Source organism: Euprymna scolopes, chromosome 46 (assembly GCF_053919585.1).
Source record: "Euprymna scolopes isolate OS-2025 chromosome 46, ASM5391958v1, whole genome shotgun sequence".
In the NCBI taxonomy this organism is placed as follows: domain Eukaryota; kingdom Metazoa; phylum Mollusca; class Cephalopoda; order Sepiida; family Sepiolidae; genus Euprymna; species Euprymna scolopes.
In genome coordinates, this window is record NC_136527.1 from 67,144,436 (window position 1) to 67,171,735 (window position 27,300).

At 26.8% G+C, this 27,300-nt stretch overlaps 1 long non-coding RNA gene across 2 annotated transcripts; it reads right to left on the reverse strand.

The window, feature by feature from the left end:
* Window positions 1-1,190: 1,190 nt before the first annotated feature.
* LOC145270521 (uncharacterized) lies at window positions 1,191-26,925 on the reverse strand. 2 transcript variants are annotated; one of them, XR_013865415.1, is made up of 3 exons: window positions 26,832-26,925; window positions 24,715-24,866; window positions 1,191-2,493 (listed from the first exon to the last, which is right to left on the reverse strand). It is a non-coding gene; the product is annotated as an uncharacterized LOC145270521 (long non-coding RNA). The 2 variants fall into 2 exon arrangements; XR_013865414.1 differs by having other exon boundaries at window positions 24,665-24,866.
* Window positions 26,926-27,300: the final 375 nt, after the last annotated feature.

A 27,300-nucleotide genomic window follows, 5' to 3' on the forward strand; every position in this document is an offset into this window, starting at 1 on the left:
AGTCATGCGTAATTAGGTGAATAGATATATATGGGCAGGTTTTCAGTAGGTGCGAATAGAGTTGGAGTTGTAGGTATTTTTTAGTAAGAGTCATGGGGCGTTTTGCATAACAAGGAGTGTCGTTTCAATAACGTAATTAATCGTTGCAAAACTCGAGACAGTTGTGTAGTGCATATCGCTTTGTTTCTGGGTACTTTGGCTGTTAAGTACCTGCCTTTGTGTGCGTAGGCTGTTAAGTCCCTTACTGGATAGGAATGAGCTGTAATGCATGCCTTAGAGGTAGAAATGTACAGATGTTTAGTGATGGTTATTAAAACAGTTTGCATGTGAGGGATTAGGGGCTGGAAGTTAGCGATTCAACTACAGATGCGGAGCAATGTGGGAGTTTAGTGGCGGATAGGTTGGAAGGAGTAGATTGTTAGCGTTCAAGAGAAGAGGGGTTATTTATTTACAGATGGATTTCCATTAGGATTTTTGAGTTACAGGTAAGGTTTAGTCTGAAGAAGGGAGGAAATTTTTTTTTTTTTTTTTTTTTTTTTTTATGCATGCAGGTAAGACAAACGCAATCGTCTTGGAGGTAAAATGTATAGGATTTCGTAGCTAGCTATTAGGTTTTTCCCTCCCAGTTATAGGGACAGCTAATTAATGGGATTTGGAATTGAAGTCATTAAGGTCAGGCGCAGAGTGTTGCATCTATTCAGAAAATTAGCCCTAGTATCACAGCTGGGATTATGTATATTGCAGTTAAAAATATAGTGCCAGTCAAATTATGAGCCACGTGCAGTGGTTTGGTATGGTATGGGTATCATGGAGGACACTTACATACAAGCAAGCGTACGGTGATTGCATATATTAAGTATACTAAAGTTCTTCTGTTTTCTATAGTAGAAAGAAAGGTGGTCCTAGCTCTGTTCTATATTCTTGCATAGGCTATTCGTTTTCGAGTAGAGTTCTTCTGACCTTAAAAACGGCTCGCGTGGGACTAAGTGTTAGAGACCATTTTTACGCATATGTAATTAAAATGCATTAAATAAATACATTTAAAGAGAAGGTATACACAGTTGGTAAAAGCAAAAAGAAATAAATAAACAAGGTGAATAAATAAATAAAAAATAAAGTAATAAGAAACGACTCGCATGGAAGCAAAGAGTTAAAGACAATATATGCGCATATAGTTAAAATACATTAGTCAAAATTTAGAGAGAAAAAAAAAAAAAAAAAAAACAGTTGCCATTTTTGTAATATTAGGATTTGTTAAATTACATAGCTTATATTGATTGCCCATTTTCAAAATTTTCGCGTCTGTCAGCGAGCGAACCCTGCTTAGTGTGTCGGCTTCACTTCCTTTCCCCGGATTTTATATCTATTTATAGTTTATAGTGCGCACATGTGTATGGTAATTTTCAGTGCAATCGTTTGTATTTCATTTGCACTTGGTTCACCGGGTATGCTTGCTATGTGTTTGTCACAAAAAGAAGAGACACAAACTTTAGAGGAATATTTTCAGGTGTGTTCGTATATGTGCTAAAATATTTGAACCAGAAAATCTACATATTCGATTTTAAAAAATGGATAATTCCCACTATAATTTCTAAGCATACTGCAAAACTTGACTTGTATTTAAAAGAGGCAAAACGTTAGGTATCTTTTATATGGAGAATTATATTATATCTACACACGTAACAACGTTAAGTAAAAAGATAGCTTTTCTGTGCTGTGATTTTGCTTTGTTCTATTCAGAAGTACTTAAATATGTTGTTTCTTTAGAATATATTGATGTTAAAGCCATTTAATCGTTTAATATGATGAGAGATGTATGAGTTGTTCATAAAAATATGCCAGGAAAATGAATCGTATGAAAATAGTAAAATTATTCCAAATTGCCTCGTTCACGAAAATCCAAAATATGCTTTACCTGTTTTACGGTTATTTGATGCAATTCCAGTAATTTTGGAAAATGCTTCTACACTTTCGAGTTCTTTATATCAGCAAATATTTATTTATGGTGTTTGCTTGTGACGTTTTATGGCATATAAACACTATACAGATTTTTTTTAATGCTAAATCAAGTAATTTTGGGAAAAGTTTTAGTCTTCAAAATCTTTATAACTTTTAATATTTAGTCATACATTCTTGTTTGGTTCCTTTCTAGAAAATTGTTTTTTCTTCGCCTTTGCCGGAAACGATTCTGTTATACAAGGAGAAAGGAAAAAAAATAATAGCATCAAGGTTTAGTGCATTTTAAGCCAGAAAGCCAGTATCTTCAGACAGTCTATTCTCGTAGCACTAGTTGAAGCAAGTGAAAGCAATTATACTTGTCATTGAAGTTGATATTTTTATCTTTTTTGCAGTAGATTTATAATGTTGTTGGTTGTTGTTATATGCACAATTCTTTTTTCATTTAAATTTTCAGCTTTCTTTAAATGTCTTTTCAAAAATAATGATGATCCTTTAATTTCCATAAAAATGTATAATATTTATAAACTGGAACATCTGTGAAAAAATAAATACATTTTTTATTATTTACACTCCATGTTGTATATAAGCATTCAATTTATTAGAATTGTCATAATTCTTATATTAATTTGTCACAAACAGATTACTTTAACATATACTAAATTGTCTAAATGCGCAGAACATAGCAAATAAAGTTGTTAATAATAAAATATTAAAAGGAATTCAGTCTATAACACTGAGTGGGACATGTCTGTTTTAATAGATTACATCAACTATTCAGTTACAAATCGTTAGCAATTAATACGAGTGAAGGGAGAACAAGGCAATCACTGATACAATTTCAATGTAAGAAACATGAAAAGATTTACATATTCTATGCTATTGCTGATATTAAATCATTCAAAAACTATATTACTACATTAATAATTAACAGAACTAATTTCTGAAATCTGTCTTAAAATATTTATTCAGATAATAGAAAATTATTTGGAAAATGGCATAAACTTTTCATCTAATCACTGTGTTAAAAGAACACAAAAGAAAGCTTTTAAGATCTATACTATTACAGAGATATATTTTGGTATTAATATTTATGAATTTGTGTCCATGTTAAGAAGTCGTCCCTCAACAATAAAATATGTATGTCTTATGGAAATGACAGAAAATTCAAAATTAATTGTAAGGAGAGAAGTGATCACCCACTCTGAAGTCTACATTCTTTTCATTTCTTTTGATTCTGGAGAGTGTGAGTTTCTTGAAAATATGCACAATTTTTAAATCTTTTCTTTACAAAAATAATTCAAATACCGCAGAATTTTATTTAATTGAATATTTGAATGATGCAATTTGATTATCATTAAGTGAGTTTATAATAATTCAAATACCGCAGAATTTTATTTAATTGAATATTTGAATGATGCAATTTGATTATCATTAAGTGAGTTTATAATAATTCAAATACCGCAGAATTTTATTTAATTGAATATTTGAATGATGCAATTTGATTATCATTAAGCGAGTTTATAATAATTCAAATACTGCAGAATTTTATTTAATTGAATATTTGAATGATGCAATTTGATTATCATTAAGTGAGTTTATAATAATTAAAATACTGCAGAATTTTATTTAATTGAATATTTGAATGATGCAATGCGATTATCATTAAGTGAGTTTATAATAATTTAAATACCGCAGAATTTTATTTAATTGAATATTTGAATGATGCAATTTGATTATCATTAAGTGAGTTTATAATAATTCAAATACTGCAGAATTTTATTTAATTGAATATTTGAATGATGCAATTTGATTATCATTAAGTGAGTTTATAATAATTCAAATATTGCAGAATTTTATTTAATTGAATATTTGAATGATGCAATTTGATTATCATTAAGTGAGTTTATAATAATTCAAATACCGCAGAATTTTATTTAATTGAATATTTGAATGATGCAATTTGATTATCATTAAGCGAGTTTATAATAATTCAAATACTGCAGAATTTTATTTAATTGAATATTTGAATGATGCAATTTGATTATCATTAAGTGAGTTTATAATAATTCAAATACTGCAGAATTTTATTTAATTGAATATTTGAATGATGCAATGCGATTATCATTAAGTGAGTTTATAATAATTCAAATATTGCAGAATTTTATTTAATTGAATATTTGAATGATGCAATTTGATTATCATTAAGTGAGTTTATAATAATTCAAATACTGCAGAATTTTATTTAATTGAATATTTGAATGATGCAATTTGATTATCATTAAGTGAGTTTATAATAATTCAAATACTGCAGAATTTTATTTAATTGAATATTTGAATGACGCAATGTGATTATCATTAAGTGAGTTTATAATAATTCAAATACTGCAGAATTTTATTTAATTGAATATTTGAATGATGCAATGTGATTATCATTAAGTGAGTTTATAATAATTCAAATACTGCAGAATTTTATTTAATTGAATATTTGAATGATGCAATTTGATTATCATTAAGTGAGTTTATAATAATTCAAATACTGCAGAATTTTATTTAATTGAATATTTGAATGATGCAATTTGATTATCATTAAGTGAGTTTATAATAATTCAAATACTGCAGAATTTTATTTAATTGAATATTTGAATGACGCAATGTGATTATCATTAAGTGAGTTTATAATAATTCAAATACTGCAGAATTTTATTTAATTGAATATTTGAATGATGCAATTTGATTATCATTAAGTGAGTTTATAATAATTCAAATACTGCAGAATTTTATTTAATTGAATATTTGAATGATGCAATTTGATTATCATTAAGTGAGTTTATAATAATTCAAATACTGCAGAATTTTATTTAATTGAATATTTGAATGATGCAATTTGATTATCATTAAGTGAGTTTATAATAATTTAAATACTGCAGAATTTTATTTAATTGAATATTTGAATGATGCAATGTGATTATCATTAAGTGAGTTTATAATAATTCAAATACTGCAGAATTTTATTTAATTGAATATTTGAATGATGCAATTTGATTATCATTAAGTGAGTTTATAATAATTCAAATACTGCAGAATTTTATTTAATTGAATATTTGAATGATGCAATTTGATTATCATTAAGTGAGTTTATAATAATTCAAATACTGCAGAATTTTATTTAATTGAATATTTGAATGACGCAATGTGATTATCATTAAGTGAGTTTATAATAATTCAAATACTGCAGAATTTTATTTAATTGAATATTTGAATGATGCAATTTGATTATCATTAAGTGAGTTTATAATAATTTAAATATTGCAGAATTTTATTTAATTGAATATTTGAATGACGCAATGTGATTATCATTAAGTGAGTTTATAATAATTCAAATACTGTAGAATTTTATTTAATTGAATATTTGAATGATGCAATGTGATTATCATTAAGTGAGTTTATAATAATTCAAATACTGCAGAATTTTATTTAATTGAATATTTGAATGATGCAATGTGATTATCATTAAGTGAGTTTATAATAATTCAAATACTGTAGAATTTTATTTAATTGAATATTTGAATGATGCAATTTGATTATCATTAAGTGAGTTTATAATAATTCAAATACTGCAGAATTTTATTTAATTGAATATTTGAATGATGCAATGTGATTATCATTAAGTGAGTTTATAATAATTCAAATATTGCAGAATTTTATTTAATTGAATATTTGAATGATGCAATTTGATTATCATTAAGTGAGTTTATAATAATTCAAATACTGCAGAATTTTATTTAATTGAATATTTGAATGATGCAATTTGATTATCATTAAGTGAGTTTATAATAATTCAAATACTGCAGAATATTATTTAATTGAATATTTGAATGATGCAATGTGATTATCATTAAGTGAGTTTATAATAATTCAAATACTGCAGAATTTTATTTAATTGAATATTTGAATGATGCAATGTGATTATCATTAAGTGAGTTTATAATAATTCAAATACTGCAGAATTTTATTTAATTGAATATTTGAATGATGCAATGTGATTATCATTAAGTGAGTTTATAATAATTCAAATACTGCAGAATTTTATTTAATTGAATATTTGAATGATGCAATGTGATTATCATTAAGTGAGTTTATAATAATTCAAATACTGCAGAATTTTATTTAATTGAATATTTGAATGATGCAATTTGATTATCATTAAGTGAGTTTATAATAATTTAAATACTGCAGAATTTTATTTAATTGAATATTTGAATGATGCAATGTGATTATCATTAAGTGAGTTTATAATAATTCAAATACTGCAGAATTTAATTTAATTGAATATTTGAATGATGCAATTTGATTATCATTAAGTGAGTTTATAATAATTCAAATATTGCAGAATTTTATTTAATTGAATATTTGAATGATGCAATGCGATTATCATTAAGTGAGTTTATAATAATTCAAATATTGCAGAATTTTATTTAATTGAATATTTGAATGATGCAATGCGATTATCATTAAGTGAGTTAATAATAATTCAAATATTGCAGAATTTTATTTAATTGAATATTTGAATGATGCAATGCGATTATCATTAAGTGAGTTAATAATAATTCAAATACTGCAGAATTTTATTTAATTGAATATTTGAATGATGCAATGTGATTATCATTAAGTGAGTTTATAATAATTCAAATACTGCAGAATTTTATTTAATTGAATATTTGAATGATACAATGTGATTATCATTGAGTTTATAATAATTCAAATACTGCAGAATTTTATTTAATTGAATATTTGAATGATGCAATTTGATTATCATTAAGTGAGTTTATAATAATTTAAATATTGCAGAATTTTATTTAATTGAATATTTGAATGACGCAATTTGATTATCATTAAGTGAGTTTATAATAATTCAAATACTGCAGAATTTTATTTAATTGAATATTTGAATGATGCAATTTGATTATCATTAAGTGAGTTTATAATAATTTAAATATTGCAGAATTTTATTTAATTGAATATTTGAATGACGCAATTTGATTATCATTAAGTGAGTTTATAATAATTCAAATACTGCAGAATTTTATTTAATTGAATATTTGAATGATGCAATGTGATTATCATTAAGTGAGTTTATAATAATTCAAATACTGCAGAATTTTATTTAATTGAATATTTGAATGATGCAATGTGATTATCATTAAGTGAGTTTATAATAATTCAAATACTGCAGAATTTTATTTAACTGAATATTTGAATGATGCAATGTGATTATCATTAAGTGAGTTTATAATAATTCAAATACTGCAGAATTTTATTTAATTGAATATTTGAATGACGCAATGTGATTATCATTAAGTGAGTTTATAAAAATTCAAATACTGCAGAATTTTATTTAATTGAATATTTGAATGATGCAATGTGATTATCATTAAGTGAGTTTATAATAATTCAAATACTGCAGAATTTTATTTAATTGAATATTTGAATGATGCAATGTGATTATCATTAAGTGAGTTTATAATAATTCAAATACTGCAGAATATTATTTAATTGAATATTTGAATGATGCAATGTGATTATCATTAAGTGAGTTTATAATAATTCAAATATTGCAGAATTTTATTTAATTGAATATTTGAATGATGCAATTTGATTATCATTAAGTGAGTTTATAATAATTCAAATACTGCAGAATTTTATTTAATTGAATATTTGAATGATGCAATTTGATTATCATTAAGTGAGTTTATAATAATTCAAATACTGTAGAATTTTATTTAATTGAATATTTGAATGATGCAATTTGATTATCATTAAGTGAGTTTATAATAATTCAAATACTGCAGAATTTAATTTAATTGAATATTTGAATGATGCAATGTGATTATCATTAAGTGAGTTTATAATAATTCAAATACTGCAGAATTTTATTTAATTGAATATTTGAATGATGCAATTTGATTATCATTAAGTGAGTTTATAATAATTCAAATACTGCAGAATATTATTTAATTGAATATTTGAATGATGCAATGTGATTATCATTAAGTGAGTTTATAATAATTCAAATACTGCAGAATTTTATTTAATTGAATATTTGAATGATGCAATGTGATTATCATTAAGTGAGTTTATAATAATTCAAATACTGCAGAATTTTATTTAATTGAATATTTGAATGATGCAATGTGATTATCATTAAGTGAGTTTATAATAATTCAAATACTGCAGAATTTTATTTAATTGAATATTGTAATGATGCAATGTGATTATCATTAAGTGAGTTTATAATAATTCAAATACTGCAGAATTTTATTTAATTGAATATTTGAATGACGCAATGTGATTATCATTAAGTGAGTTTATAATAATTCAAATACTGCAGAATTTTATTTAATTGAATATTTGAATGATGCAATGTGATTATCATTAAGTGAGTTTATAATAATTCAAATACTGCAGAATTTTATTTAATTGAATATTTGAATGATGCAATGTGATTATCATTAAGTGAGTTTATAATAATTCAAATACTGTAGAATTTTATTTAATTGAATATTTGAATGATGCAATTTGATTATCATTAAGTGAGTTTATAATAATTCAAATACTGCAGAATTTTATTTAATTGAATATTTGAATGATGCAATGTGATTATCATTAAGTGAGTTTATAATAGTTCAAATACTGCAGAATTTTATTTAATTGAATATTTGAATGATGCAATTCTATTATCATTAAGTGAGTTTATAATAATTCAAATACTGCAGAATTTTATTTAATTGAATATTTGAATGATGCAATTTGATTATCATTAAGTGAGTTTATAATAATTCAAATACTGCAGAATATTATTTAATTGAATATTTGAATGATGCAATGTGATTATCATTAAGTGAGTTTATAATAATTCAAATACTGCAGAATTTTATTTAATTGAATATTTGAATGATGCAATGTGATTATCATTAAGTGAGTTTATAATAATTCAAATACTGCAGAATTTTATTTAATTGAATATTTGAATGATGCAATGTGATTATCATTAAGTGAGTTTATAATAATTCAAATACTGCAGAATTTTATTTAATTGAATATTTGAATGATGCAATTTGATTATCATTAAGTGAGTTTATAATAATTCAAATACTGCAGAATTTTATTTAATTGAATATTTGAATGATGCAATTTGATTATCATTAAGTGAGTTTATAATAATTCAAATACTGCAGAATATTATTTAATTGAATATTTGAATGATGCAATGTGATTATCATTAAGTGAGTTTATAATAATTCAAATACTGCAGAATTTTATTTAATTGAATATTTGAATGATGCAATGTGATTATCATTAAGTGAGTTTATAATAATTCAAATACTGCAGAATTTTATTTAATTGAATATTTGAATGATGCAATGTGATTATCATTAAGTGAGTTTATAATAATTCAAATACTGCAGAATTTTATTTAATTGAATATTTGAATGATGCAATGTGATTATCATTAAGTGAGTTTATAATAATTCAAATACTGCAGAATTTTATTTAATTGAATATTTGAATGATGCAATTTGATTATCATTAAGTGAGTTTATAATAATTTAAATACTGCAGAATTTTATTTAATTGAATATTTGAATGATGCAATGTGATTATCATTAAGTGAGTTTATAATAATTCAAATACTGCAGAATTTTATTTAATTGAATATTTGAATGATGCAATTTGATTATCATTAAGTGAGTTTATAATAATTCAAATACTGCAGAATTTTATTTAATTGAATATTTGAATGATGCAATGTGATTATCATTAAGTGAGTTTATAATAATTCAAATACTGTAGAATTTTATTTAATTGAATATTTGAATGATGCAATTTGATTATCATTAAGTGAGTTTATAATAATTCAAATATTGCAGAATTTTATTTAATTGAATATTTGAATGATGCAATTTGATTATCATTAAGTGAGTTTATAATAATTCAAATACTGCAGAATTTTATTTAATTGAATATTTGAATGATGCAATTTGATTATCATTAAGTGAGTTAATAATAATTCAAATACTGCAGAATTTTATTTAATTGAATATTTGAATGATGTAATGTGATTATCATTAAGTGAGTTTATAATAATTCAAATACTGCAGAATTTTATTTAATTGAATATTTGAATGATGCAATGTGATTATCATTAAGTGAGTTTATAATAATTCAAATACTGCAGAATTTTATTTAATTGAATATTTGAATGATGCAATGTGATTATCATTAAGTGAGTTTATAATAATTCAAATACTGCAGAATTTTATTTAATTGAATATTTGAATGAGGCAATGTGATTATCATTAAGTGAGTTTATAATAATTCAAATACTGCAGAATTTTATTTAATTGAATATTTGAATGATGCAATTTTATTATCATTAAGTGAGTTTATAATAATTCAAATACTGAAGAATTTTATTTAATTGAATATTTGAATGATGCAATGTGATTATCATTAAGTGAGTTTATAATAATTCAAATACTGCAGAATTTTATTTAATTGAATATTTGAATGATGCAATTTGATTATCATTAAGTGAGTTTATAATAATTCAAATACTGTAGAATTTTATTTAATTGAATATTTGAATGATGCAATTTTATTATCATTAAGTGAGTTTATAATAATTCAAATACTGCAGAATTTTATTTAATTGAATATTTGAATGATGCAATTTGATTATCATTGAGTTTATAATAATTCAAATACTGCAGAATTTTATTTAATTGAATATTTGAATGATGCAATGTGATTATCATTAAGTGAGTTTATAATAATTCAAATATTGCAGAATTTTATTTAATTGAATATTTGAATGATGCAATGTGATTATCATTAAGTGAGTTTATAATAATTCAAATACTGTAGAATTTTATTTAATTGAATATTTGAATGATGCAATGTGATTATCATTAAGTGAGTTTATAATAATTCAAATACTGTAGAATTTTATTTAATTGAATATTTGAATGATGCAATTTGATTATCATTAATTGAGTTTATAATAATTCAAATACTGCAGAATTTTATTTAATTGAATATTTGAATGATGCAATGTGATTATCATTAATTGAGTTTATAATAATTCAAATACTGTAGAATTTTATTTAATTGAATATTTGAATGATGCAATGTGATTATCATTAAGTGAGTTTATAATAATTCAAATACTGCAGAATTTTATTTAATTGAATATTTGAATGATGCAATTTGATTATCATTAAGTGAGTTAATAATAATTCAAATACTGCAGAATTTTATTTAATTGAATATTTGAATGATGCAATGTGATTATCATTAAGTGAGTTTATAATAATTCAAATACTGTAGAATTTTATTTAATTGAATATTTGAATGATGCAATGTGATTATCATTAAGTGAGTTTATAATAATTCAAATACTGCAGAATTTTATTTAATTGAATATTTGAATGATGCAATTTGATTATCATTAAGTGAGTTTATAATAATTCAAATACTGTAGAATTTTATTTAATTGAATATTTGAATGATGCAATGTGATTATCATTAAGTGAGTTTATAATAATTCAAATACTGCAGAATTTTATTTAATTGAATATTTGAATGATGCAATTTGATTATCATTAAGTGAGTTTATAATAATTCAAATACTGTAGAATTTTATTTAATTGAATATTTGAATGATGCAATGTGATTATCATTAAGTGAGTTTATAATAATTCAAATACTGCAGAATTTTATTTAATTGAATATTTGAATGATGCAATGTGATTATCATTAAGTGAGTTTATAATAATTCAAATACTGCAGAATTTTATTTAATTGAATATTTGAATGATGCAATGTGATTATCATTAAGTGAGTTTATAATAATTTAAATACTGCAGAATTTTATTTAATTGAATATTTGAATGATGCAATTTGATTATCATTAAGTGAGTTTATAATAATTCAAATACTGCAGAATTTTATTTAATTGAATATTTGAATGACGCAATGTGATTATCATTAAGTGAGTTTATAATAATTCAAATACTGTAGAATTTTATTTAATTGAATATTTGAATGATGCAATGTGATTATCATTAAGTGAGTTTATAATAATTCAAATACTGCAGAATTTTATTTAATTGAATATTTGAATGATGCAATGTGATTATCATTAAGTGAGTTTATAATAATTCAAATACTGCAGAATTTTATTTAATTGAATATTTGAATGACGCAATGTGATTATCATTAAGTGAGTTTATAATAATTCAAATACTGCAGAATTTTATTTAATTGAATATTTGAATGATGCAATGTGATTATCATTAAGTGAGTTTATAATAATTCAAATACTGCAGAATTTTATTTAATTGAATATTTGAATGATGCAATGTGATTATCATTAAGTGAGTTTATAATAATTCAAATATTGCAGAATTTTATTTAATTGAATATTTGAATGATGCAATGTGATTATCATTAAGTGAGTTTATAATAATTCAAATACTGCAGAATTTTATTTAATTGAATATTTGAATGACGCAATGTGATTATCATTAAGTGAGTTTATAATAATTTAAATACTGCAGAATTTTATTTAATTGAATATTTGAATGACGCAATTTGATTATCATTAAGTGAGTTTATTATAATTCAAATATTGCAGAATTTTATTTAATTGAATATTTGAATGATGCAATTTGATTATCATTAAGTGAGTTTATAATAATTCAAATACTGCAGAATTTTATTTAATTGAATATTTGAATGACGCAATGTGATTATCATTAAGTGAGTTTATAATAATTCAAATACCGCAGAATTTTATTTAATTGAATATTTGAATGATGCAATTTGATTATCATTAAGTGAGTTTATAATAATTCAAATACTGCAGAATTTTATTTAATTGAATATTTGAATGACGCAATGTGATTATCATTAAGTGAGTTTATAATAATTCAAATACTGTAGAATTTTATTTAATTGAATATTTGAATGATGCAATTTGATTATCATTAAGTGAGTTTATAATAATTCAAATATTGCAGAATTTTATTTAATTGAATATTTGAATGATGCAATGTGATTATCATTAAGTGAGTTTATAATAATTCAAATACTGCAGAATTTTATTTAATTGAATATTTGAATGATGCAATTTGATTATCATTAAGTGAGTTTATAATAATTCAAATATTGCAGAATTTTATTTAATTGAATATTTGAATGATGCAATTTGATTATCATTAAGTGAGTTTATAATAATTCAAATACTGCAGAATTTTATTTAATTGAATATTTGAATGATGCAATGCGATTATCATTAAGTGAGTTTATAATAATTCAAATACTGCAGAATTTTATTTAATTGAATATTTGAATGACGCAATGTGATTATCATTAAGTGAGTTTATAATAATTTAAATATTGCAGAATTTTATTTAATTGAATATTTGAATGATGCAATGTGATTATCATTAAGTGAGTTTATAATAATTTAAATATTGCAGAATTTTATTTAATTGAATATTTGAATGACGCAATGTGATTATCATTAAGTGAGTTTATAATAATTTAAATATTGCAGAATTTTATTTAATTGAATATTTGAATGATGCAATGTGATTATCATTAAGTGAGTTTATAATAATTTAAATATTGCAGAATTTTATTTAATTGAATATTTGAATGACGCAATGTGATTATCATTAAGTGAGTTTATAATAATTCAAATATTGCAGAATTTTATTTAATTGAATATTTGAATGATGCAATTTGATTATCATTAAGTGAGTTTATAATAATTCAAATACTGCAGAATTTAATTTAATTGAATATTTGAATTATGCAATGTGATTATCATTAAGTGAGTTGATAATAATTCAAATACTGAAGAATTTTATTTAATTGAATATTTGAATGATGCAATGTGATTATCATTAAGTGAGTTTATAATAATTCAAATATTGCAGAATTTTATTTAATTGAATATTTGAATGATGCAATGTGATTATCATTAAGTGAGTTTATAATAATTCAAATACCGCAGAATTTTATTTAATTGAATATTTGAATGATGCAATTTGATTATCATTAAGTGAGTTTATAATAATTCAAATACTGTAGAATTTTATTTAATTGAATATTTGAATGATGCAATTTGATTATCATTAAGTGAGTTTATAATAATTTAAATACTGCAGAATTTTATTTAATTGAATATTTGATTGATGCAATGTGATTATCATTAAGTGAGTTTATAATAATTCAAATACCGCAGAATTTTATTTAATTGAATATTTGAATGATGCAATTTGATTATCATTAAGTGAGTTTATAATAATTCAAATACTGTAGAATTTTATTTAATTGAATATTTGAATGATGCAATTTGATTATCATTAAGTGAGTTTATAATAATTCAAATACTGCAGAATTTTATTTAACTGAATATTTGAATGATGCAATTTGATTATCATTAAGTGAGTTTATAATAATTCAAATACTGCAGAATTTTATTTAATTGAATATTTGAATGATGCAATTTGATTATCATTAAGTGAGTTTATAATAATTCAAATACTGCAGAATTTTATTTAATTGAATATTTGAATGATGCAATGTGATTATCATTAAGTGAGTTTATAATAATTCAAATACTGCAGAATTTTATTTAATTGAATATTTGAATGATGCAATGTGATTATCATTAAGTGAGTTTATAATAATTTAAATATTGCAGAATTTTATTTAATTGAATATTTGAATGATGCAATTTGATTATCATTAAGTGAGTTTATAATAATTTAAATATTGCAGAATTTTATTTAATTGAATATTTTAATGACGCAATTTGATTATCATTAAGTGAGTTTATAATAATTTAAATATTGCAGAATTTTATTTAATTGAATATTTGAATGATGCAATTTGATTATCATTCAGTGAGTTTATAATAATTTAAATATTGCAGAATTTTATTTAATTGAATATTTGAATGATGCAATGCGATTATCATTAAGTGAGTTTATAATAATTCAAATACCGCAGAATTTTATTTAATTGAATATTTGAATGATGCAATGCGATTATCATTAAGTGAGTTTATAATAATTCAAATACCGCAGAATTTTATTTAATTGAATATTTGAATGATGCAATGCGATTATCATTAAGTGAGTTTATAATAATTCAAATACCGCAGAATTTTATTTAATTGAATATTTGAATGATGCAATGTGATTATCATTAAGTGAGTTTATAATAATTCAAATACTGCAGAATTTTATTTAATTGAATATTTGAATGATGCAATGTGATTATCATTAAGTGAGTTTATAATAATTCAAATACCACAGAATTTTATTTAATTGAATATTTTAATGATGCAATGTGATTATTATTAATTGAGTTTATAATAATTCAAATACTGCAGAATTTTATTTAATTGAATATTTGAATGATGCAATGTGATTATCATTAAGTGAGTTTATAATAATTTAAATACTGCAGAATTTTATTTAATTGAATATTTGAATGATGCAATGTGATTATCATTAAGTGAGTTTATAATAATTCCAATATTGCAGAATTTTATTTAATTGAATATTTGAATGATGCAATGTGATTATCATTAAGGGAGTTTATAATAATTTAAATACTGCAGAATTTTATTTAATTGAATATTTGAATGATGCAATGTGATTATCATTAAGTGAGTTTATAATAATTCAAATACTGCAGAATTTTATTTAATTGAATATTTGAATGATGCAATGTGATTATCATTAAGTGAGTTTATAATAATTTAAATACCACAGAATTTTGTTTAATTGAATATTTGAATGATGCAATGTGATTATCATTAAGTGAGTTTATAATAATTCAAATACTGCAGAATTTTATTTAATTGAATATTTGAATGATGCAATGCGATTATCATTAAGTGAGTTTATAATAATTTAAATACTGCAGAATTTTATTTAATTGAATATTTGAATGATGCAATGTGATTATCATTAAGTGAGTTTATAATAATTCAAATATTGCAGAATTTTATTTAATTGAATATTTGAATGATGCAATGTGATTATCATTAAGTGAGTTTATAATAATACATATAGATATACAATAATATATATAGATATGTAATAATATATATAGATATGCAATAATACATATAGATATGCAATAATACATAAAGATATGCAATAATACATATAGATTTACAATAATACATAAAGATATACAATAATGCATATAGATATGCAATAATACATAAAGATATGCAATAATGCATATAGATATACAATAATACATATAGATATGCAATAATACATATAGATATGCAATAATACATATAGATATGCAATAATCCATATAGATATGCAATAATATATATAGATATGCAATAATATATATATAGAGAGATATGCAATAATATATATATAGATATACAATAATACATATAGATATACAATAATACATATAGATATGCAATAATACATAAAGATATACAATAATACATATTGATATACAATAATACATATAGATATGCAATAATACATAAAGATATGCAATAATGCATATAGATATACAATAATACATATAGATATGCAATAATACATGAAGATATGCAATAATACATATAGATATACAATAATATATATTTAGATATGCAATAATACATATACGTATGCAATAATACATAAAGATATGCAATAATGCATATAGATATACAATAATACATATAGATATGCAATAATACATGAAGATATGCAATAATACATATAGATATACAATAATATATATAGATATGCAATAATACATATACGTATGCAATAATACATATAGATATGCAATAATATATATAGATATGCAATAATACATAAAGATATACAATAATACATATAGATATGCAATAATACATAAAGATATGCAATAATATATATATAGATATGCAATAATACATATAGATATGCAATAATATATATAGATATGCAATAATATATATATAGTATGCAATAATATATATAGTATAAGTATGCATTACTTCTAGCTAAAGTTAATACATAACCCTAAAGGTATTACTTCTTAACCAGCTTTTTAAACGAGTTAAAAATAACCAGACTTTTTCAATTTGATAAAAGTCTCATTATAGCATATTTATTATGGGGTGGTCGAACATTCTGGCATTAGATAGATAATTCAATGTTGAATTTAAAAGAAATAAATAAAAATACAAAACTGACCAAGACCCCCCCTCCCCCTTCCAGCACCAGCCAACATAACCTTTAAATATCGGCATAAAAGCAGACTGACCGACTGGCTGGTACTCGTTCTCTTTAACCTATCACATTCAAGCCAAGTCGAATGCTATGGTTCCCAAAAGCTAAGAAACTTTTCTGTTCGTAACTTTTGCAGGCTAATAATCTAAAAACACTAAATTTTTCCTTATTACAGGTTTGACTCTAATCCTGAATATTTGTTCTGTTTTCTTATCTTTCTATCCTTGTGGTCATGTCACTAGTAAGGATGCTGGAGGTAAACGTTTCATCTGGGCTGACGTTACCCGCCTGATAGTCAGGGACCCGAACCTTGGATTAACCACTAAGGAGGCTGTCCTATCAGCAGGTGCAAAGTACTGGGGCTGCTGTATTGCCATTTGGTGAATGGATTCTGGACCATACAGTAGTTTCTCGTAGGGCCTCTCGATGCCATACTAGTGGGTAATTGTTACGGCTTTACCTTATCATGTGCCACAAAAAATAATTGTCTTTTTCTCTCTTATTTTCCCTCTGTCCTGCTCCAACCAAGTCTACCGACCTGCTCCACAAACCCCTAAACCTTAATCATGACAAATCTAAAAGAAAAACCCGAATAAACTTAGAACTCCATCCACCAATGTAGACCCCTACTACCAGGTCTCCTTCTCCAACATCAGGGGTCTACGTTCCAACCTTCCAGAGGTTGAAACACAATTACAGGAGACGAAACCGGACATATTCTTTCTAAGTGAAACTGGCATAGAGCCAACCACTTCTCTAGACGAATTCATAATTAAACGATACTCCAACTTAACATCTTAATCTGACACTCAAGATCGCCATGGGCATGGAATATGTGCCTACATCAAAGATGTTTTTCCATGTGGTAGGGATATCTCCAGAAAAGACCCTAATTTACCTCATATGTGCTTTAGGGTTGCACTAGCTTAGACCACTGCATTTATATTTGCCCTCTATCGCCCCCACAACAGTGGAGTTACTATTTTTAAGAGCCTATCTGAGAAAATTGACCACATCCTTCGGCTAACATTCACATTTCCGGTGACTTCAATGTTCATAATGTGGAATGGTTGACCCACTCAAATAAAACCGATGATGAGGGGAGGTTTTTCCATGATTTTGCCATTGCCTATGACCTCACTCAAATTGTTCATGAACCCACCTGTGTGCCCGATACACCCGGTCAATATGCAAGCCTTCTTGACCTTTCCTCACAATTTCCTCTGAGCTGTGTTCATGTTCCGTTCTATCTCCGCTGGGATCCCTTGACCACTCTGTTGTAGCAGTTAAGATAAAAATGAAATGTAATAAGTCTTCAGATGTACCTCTCCACCATACTGTATATTGATACTCTATGGCTGACTGGGATAGCTTCCGTACATTCATATCTTACCTACCTCTGTATTCCATGTTTAAAAAGGATGTGTCCTCTATAATATCAGACCTGACCGTATGGTTAATTATAGGCATAGACCGATTCATACCATCCAAAAAATTCCAACAAAAACCTAACAGCCAGCCATGGTTCTCCCCTGAATGTGCTGCTGCCATCACGCACAGAAATCACTTTTTCCATAGCTACCAACGTAATAGATGTACTTAGACTAAAGCTGCTTCCAGGACTGCCAGCAACCACTGTAAAAGAGTAATAAAAAATGCAAGAGAGCTATATGCTCAGTCTGTTAAATCCAAAGTAGCTGAGCAGCGGCTTGGTTCCCACCAGTTCTGAAAAATAGCAAACAGGATCTTGAACAGAAGTGTTCGTTCTATCCCAAATATCATCAATGGACCTGAGGTCATCTCGTCAGCATCAGACAAGGCCAGACTATTTGCCAAGAACTTTGTTGCTAATTCTACCCTATGTGACAATGACCATCAACTCCCTGTATTTCCTCCTATAACAGACAACACGCTATGCAACATACAAATATCTGTGCGTGAGGTCGCCAAGCTAATCAAGAACCTTGATTCCAGTAAAGCAACTGGCCCTGATGGCATTCCAGTTATAGTGCTGAAAAAGCTCCAACCAGAACTTGCGCCCATACTTACAAAACTTTTTAAGCGTTGCCTTAAGGAGAAATGCTTTCCAACACCCTGGAAAACCTAATCAGTATGCCCTGTATTTAAGAATTCAGGTGAAAAGTCATCTCCCTCTCAGTACAGACCAATAAGTCTCCTGTGTGTCATGAGTAAGTTGTTGGAATCCATATTAAATAAAGAAGTAGTCAACCACCTCAACAGAAACAACCTTCTTAGTGACACGCAATAAGGTTATGCAAGATATACAGCAGATGTGCTAACGGTTATATCTCATAGGATTAGTAAATCTCTTGACAAAGGTTTCCTTTCCAGGTCAATTGCTCTTGACATATCTAAGGCCTTTGATAAGGTATGGCATAAGGGCCTACTTCACAAGATTTCCAGCTACGGTATTACTGGAAATGTGTTCTCAATTATTAAATCATTTCTCTCTGATAGGTTCATAAGGGTAGTAGTTGATAGGTAGAAATCAGAGGCCCACAGTATTAATGCTGGAGTCCCCCATTCCATCCTGGGGCCAACTCTCTTCCTGATCTACATCAATGATCTCCCAAAACACATACTTACATCATTCGCTGACATCTATGCTGATGACACGACCATCTATGGCAACACATCAATTCTCTCTCTAATTCTCTCTCCTCTGATCTTGAGCATGTGGTACAATGGGGAAGAGGTGGCTGGTCACTTTAATGCATCTAAAACCAAGCTTCTATCTTAACATCATCAACGCTCTGATCCCCATCTGGCATCAATTGAAATGCATGGTTCTCGTCTTGGAGTGGCTCCATGTTTTGACAAGCTTCTGGGTTTGACCATTACTCCTGATCTGAAATGGACCACATACATCAAATCTGTTGCCAGAGACACTGGGAAAATGGTGGGATCCTTCTACCGCTCCAGAAGATATCTCACTACTGATGCAATTCTCTATCTGTATAAAAGCCAAGTACGTCCAAGAATGGAGTACTGCTGCCACATCTGGACAGGAGCTGCTAAAAACAGCCTATCCTGCCTTGACAGAGTACAAAATAGACTTCGTGGTTTAGCAGGGGATGCCATTTTCACTTCACTGCAACCTCTCTCCCACAGAAGAGACGTTGCGAGCCTGTCTTTGTTTTATCGCTATTTCCATGGCAGGTGCTCGTCTGAGCTCCAATCCCTTGTCCCCCTTCGCCAATCTTTCACGAGAAACACCCGTCTGGCTGAAACTACTGTCAACAATTTTCCCCACTCTTTATCTGTGCCTAAATCCAAACGAGGATTCCATGAGCAAAGCTTCTTCCTTAGAACTGCACGCCAGTGGAACTCTCTGCTGCCATTTGCCTGTTTCCCACCTGACTACAACTTGGACGTCCAACATAAACAAACTCCTGGCAAACCGCCCCCTTAAGTAAGACACTCTATCAAAACCCCCAATACTAATGATTACTACAATAATATCTCATTGATTACTGTACATGCAATAACCCTTATCCCTGAGTGGCCTTCGAGCCTTGATAAGTGGTGACCTCCATGTAAAAAAAAAAGATATGCAATAATATATATAGATATACAATAATATATATATAGTTATGCAGTAATATATGTAAAGATATGCAATAATATATATTTATATATATATATATATATATATATATATATATATATAGATATGCAATATATATAGATATGCATTAATATATATATAGATGTGCAAAATACATATATAGCTATGCAATAATATAGAGATGTGCAATAATATATATAGATATGTAATAATATATATAGATATGTAATAATATATATAGATATGTAATATATATATATATAGATATATATATAGATATGCACTAATATATATAGATATGCAATAATATATATAGATATGCACTAATATATATAGATATGCAATAATATATATATATATAGATATGCAATAATATATATATATATAGATATGCACTAATATATATAGATATGCAATAATATATATAGATATGCACTAATATAGATATGCAATAATATATATAGATATGCAATAATATATATAGATATACAATAATATAGATATGCAATAATATATATAGATATACAATAATATACATAGATATACAATAATATATATAGATATGCAATAATATATATAGATATGCCATAATGTATATAAATATGCAATAATATATATAAATATGCAATAATATATATAAATATGCAATAATGTTTATAGATATGCAATAATATATATAGATATGCAATAATATATATAAATATGCAATAATGTTTACATAGATACGCAATAATATATATATAGATATGCAATAATAATATGTATAGTAATATGTAGTAATAATAATCTCTATTATTATATAAAAGTCACTTTGTGTGCGAGTTTTTCCTTATAGGGTCCAAAACGGCTGAACATATTGTTTGCAAATTTCATACAAAGCTAATTTATATGTCTGGCAATGTTCTTAGATATGTTTTGTACACGGATTCATGAGATAAATAATTAAAATAAAATAAAAATCCGATTGCAAAAAATAGACTTTTTTCTTTTATAGATAACAAAAAGTTTGTTTTTTTTTACTGGGAAATACTTTACGTTACAGCTACTAATGTAATGTAAAATATTCCCCAGTAAAAATTATTTTTATCTACAAGAGATGTAAGACTGTTTAAGATCGTCGAGCCAAAATATCAGGTAATGTGATACTGTTAACACAGACTGAAATTGGATGAACACCATTATCATTATTATTTTTAATTTTTTAGTGAATTAGTCGACTAAGTAAATTAATTCTTTATAATATAAAATAATCAATAAAAAATCGATTCTACAGGGTGTTCCAAAAGAAACAGTGCAGTAGGAATATGCTAATAACCCAAAGAAACAAAACTCATAGAAACATACTATTTATTGCAAATACTCACAAATCCAATACCTTATCAACTAAAGTACGATTGAGGATTGACTCGTGCAGTAAGATATGATCTACAATAACTGTTGAAAGTGTGCGCCATTCACCTGCAGACATAAACAAGCGCGACGCTGCATGTTTTGAAAAACACACTCAAGTTCATCAGGTTTGATGTTTTGAATAACACTTGTTATTCTCTGCTTCAGTTCATCCGTAGTTCGAGGATCGTCTGCATACACTGAGCCTTTCAATTTGCCCCACAAATAAAAGTCAGGAGGTGTTAAATCCTGTGATCGAGGTGGCCACAAACTACAAGAGATCACACGATCCCCAAAGACATCACCAACTGCAGCCATACTGACATGAGCCGTATCTGCAGTTGCACCATCTTGCTGGAACCAGCCTTGTTGCTTTTCTTGCTCCGTCAGTTGATCAAAAAATGGCTCCAGGATGTTATGAATGTAACACTCAGATGTGATGGTGTTTTCAAAAAAGATAGGTCCAATTATAAGCCGCCTTGACAAAGCACACCAAACACCAACTTTTTGATCGTGGAGAACGTACAGAAGAGTACACGTTTTTCTGAATCCTGAGGCTTCAGTTCATGAACAACATGCACTTTATATGGAAAGAATTTAAGTTGATGCACTGCTCGGTGAGTTGATGTTAGAGATATCCTAGTTTCTTGAGACAAACGCCTCAAAGACTTTCGTGGGCTCCTCTGAAGTTTGTTGGTAACATTTTGTAATAATGTATCTGTAATGACTTTTGGGCGGCCACTTTTGGGTTTGTCTTGAACACTTCCAGTTTCTTTGAACTTATGCAACAAAGCGGAAACACAATTTCGATGCGGCAAACGTTCTGCACCAAATTTTTCTTGAAATGACTCTTGCACTTCTTTTGTGAATTTGCCACCATCTCGGAAAACATTTTCAATAATAAATATCCTTTCTTGTAAGGTAAGCACCATTTTCACTGGGCGGTTACCTAGTTTGTAATGAAATAAGGCTTAACCTTACTCGCTTGCCTATTTTTGTTGGGTTTTTTTTTACATAGGCATCACCACTTATGGCCAAGAGGCCACTCGAGGATAAGGGTTAAGAGTGTACAGTAGAAATTGGACAATATAGTAATTGTTAGTAATGGAAATTTGGTAAATTTGTTAACAAGTGGAACGGCTCATCCAGAATTTGTTAACATTAGACTTGAAGCCAACCATATTGTACTCAGCTGGAAAGCAGGAAAACAGAAGATAATTCCATAGGCGTGCAGTTTTAAGAAAGAAGCTTTGTTCATGGAATCTACGTTTAGGTTTAGGCAGAGATAACGAGTGGGGGGGATTATTGATAGTGTTTTCAGCTAGCCGAGTGTTTCTTGTGAAAGTTTGGCGAGGTGGGACCATAGACTGAAGCTCAGTCGAACACTTTCCATGAAACTAATGATACAGCAGAGACAAACATGCAACATCTCTTCTGTAAGACAGAGGTTGAAGGGAAAAGAAAAGGATATCTCCTACGAGGCTACAAAGTCTATTTTGAACTCTATCAAGACGACAAGTTCTTTCTAGCAGCTCCTGCCCAGATGTGGCAACAGTATTCCATCCTGCTGCTATATAAATAGAGAATTGAATCAGCAGTGGATCGATAGAAGATCCCACCATTTTTCCAGTAGCCTTGCCAACCGTTTTGATGTACCTGTTTCATTTAAGATCAGGGGTAAAGATCAAGCCCAGAAGCTTGTCAAAACTTGAGGCCTCCTCAAGACGAGAGCCATTCATTTCAACTGATGCCAGATGGGGATCAGAATGTTAATGATGTAAAGATAGAAGCTTGGTTTTAGATGCATTAAAAGTAACCAGCTACTCCTTCCCCCATTGTATCACGTGCTCAAGATCAGAGGAGAGAATCGGAGAGAACTTAGTCATTTACAGTCTTAGATTTGCTACCATAGATGGTAGTGTCATCAACATAAATGTCTACAAATGATGTAAGGATGTGATTTGGAAGATCATTAATGTAGATCAGGAAAAGAGTTGGGCCCAGGGTGGACCCCTGAGGGATTCCAGCATTAATACTGAGAGCTTGTGATTTTTGCCCATCAACTACTACTCTTATGAACCCGTCAGAAAGAAATTATTTAATAATTGAGAAGACATTTCCAGCTATACCATAGCTGGAGATCTTGTGAAGTAAACCTTCATGCCATACCCTATCAAAGGCCTTAGATATGTCAAGAGCAATCGCCCTAGAAAGGTTGCCTCCATCGAGTGATTCGCTAATCCTATGAGATATAACTGTAAGCATATCTGCTGTAGCAGAATGGAAACCATATTGTGTGTCACTAAGAAGGTTATTTTTGCTGAGATGGCTGTTGTTGTGCCGAAATAGCTTGCAGTTAAATATGTTGGTATTATTAGAAAGTAAAGTCCAAAGAAAGAATACATACTCCTCACAATTCTTGGTATCAAGCCCCAGCGCACATCTGTCAGAACTTACTTTTCTCAAAGATACACTCCCTCTCTCTCTGACACCAAGGCTTTTTATTTGAAAGCCAGTTGCATCTCATTTGGATATTTCCTCCAAGTCTCGTTACCTCATGTTGAGTCCATAAATAGCTGGAGCGGCCATTTTTTTTCTTTATCCGTTTCCTGAAAGAAACGGCACATTTTACAACATCAGGTTTGTACTATTTTAAATCACTTACTTTATTTTAATTGAATCATTACCGTCTCCAAACCGTTTCCTTTTCTTACTTTCTTCATGTATTTATGGACCGTTAGGTTAGCATACGTTTAACAGTGTCAGAAACCAATCTTAAGCTTATAACTACTTGAAAAATGTAATTCAAACCCTAATTTTTTTCAATTACAGGAGCAAAGACCAAATTTTAAAAAAAATAACAGGTTTAATAGTAAATTATGCAATATTTGTTTTTTTAAAATCAGTTTTCTTTAAAAAAGATTTAAAGAAAACCAACGAAATTTTACTTACTTCGAGTATAAAAAATCGATATAAATTAAAAAAAATCACTTACCTAAAAAAAACAATTCAATGTGTAGTTCCATTCTTCATTGTTAAGAATTTATCCGTATTTATATTTTAAATCCCATTTATTTTTTAAATAAAAGAATTTTTTAAACGACTATTTGAAAAACGCGCTATTATGTAAGCATTTTCCAAAAAACTGGAAGTAGTGTTTCTCCTTGTTTTAAACTACGGAGGAACAGAAGGACGTAAAAACCACACGTTCACATTAGCAGTGTAGCCTTGTGCTTGAAGAAATTTGTGTCTCCATAGTTAAAAACGAGTCTCATTTTACTGATAAGTTTTTGCCTAAAAAAAAAAAACAGTCAAGGAATTTTTTTTTCTCAAAGAAATACATTAGTTTTTGATTTAATATATTGTATTTCCACTTTATGGAGTAAGTTTTGTTTTTAATATTTAAAAAATAAACATTGTATGAAATGGAAATAATTTTTGTAATAAAACGAAAGTTTCTGTGCAATATAAGAAGATTATATGGTTTCACTTAAAAAAAAATCAATGTGGTTAAAACAAAAAGGTTTTACCTTTTGGATTTTACAGGTAAATTAAAAAAAAAACTTCTTATTTGTTTTAAATTACAATATATTATTTATTGATCTTTTATCTTCAAATTGTGATATATAAAACTTTGGTACATAAATTATTTAAAATTTAATAGACATTTCAAAATGGGGAGTGGATTTTTAAAAAATCGCTTGTCTAGAATATTATATTCGGTTTATTGGAAAGAGCATAAAATTTCACATTGAAGCTGAAAATATCGTAAAAATTGAACCAATAGAAAAATTTCGATAGATTTTTAAAGTTTAAAAATTGAAACATATTTAACTCGTAAAATTCAATTACGTAAAAAAAAAAAAAAATGGCTGCATGAAGGTGCGCCGGCATTTTGTAAACAGTTTTTTTAAAATAATATTTCTATCATTTTTTAAACAACTTTAATAGTTTATTTTGGAAGTATATTCCATAAAGAAAATAAACACTTTTAAAAGAGAAATTACGAGTTTTTTAAAAATATTTTATTCGCAGTTTTGTGTTAGGGGTGTCAAAAATCCCGTACTATGCACTTATTGATCCGTGCTGAAATAATAACGTTATTATTTAAAAAGCCATTCTTAACATGGGGAGCGGAGAGTGTTTTGTACCTATTCTATACTTTAACCTTACAACTGAATAAAAAAAAAAACATATCATAAAACTTTAATTAAACTTGGAAATACGATTTAAAAAATAGCGCGGATCAGTAAGTACACTAGCACCAAAAATTCCCCCCAAATTCTGATACACCTAGCGTACGTTAATAATAAAAATAGATAAATAAAAAAGTTAATTTGCGACGTTTTCAATATCAAGAGTATTTTCTGGGAGAAAAATAAAAACAAACTTTAAAAACAACAGCAACAAAATTTACCCGATCGGAAAGAAATCTATAAAATTATATATTTCGTTTCTATGCGAACATGGATTGTTGATTTATTTCTATATCAAAAGCAAATGGAAACATAATGGGTTGGGAGCAACCATGTAGTAAAAAAAAAAAAAAGCAATTAAATTCAAGTCATACTTACATTCTGTTTGGCAATATTGAACAAAGAACGATAATAAAACGAGTTGAGTTTGGCGCGTGAAGTTCGACATTTAAGATGGCGACCGGAAAAACAAGTTCGCAGAAAATTGAAATAATATTTTTTTTTTTTTTAATAAATTTATTGTAATTTAAAGTTTTGTTGTGTTAAATAAAAAATAATTATTTCATTGTAAAATACTAATGAATAATATTTTCACCATAAAAAGAAATCAATTTTCATGTAAAAAAAATAAATAAATAACGCGTAATATGAGTGGAGATAACCCCCCCCCCCAAATATTTGAGATTTTTAATTTAATTAAAAATTAAAAAAAAACAAAAAAACAAACGAAAAAACAAATGCAATAAAAAATAAATAAAACATACAATAAAGCAAATATTGTATCAGTTAATGTTAAGTATTGGGCTTTGTTGCCAAAGAAAAAGGAAGCCTATTTCAGCATGGTAAC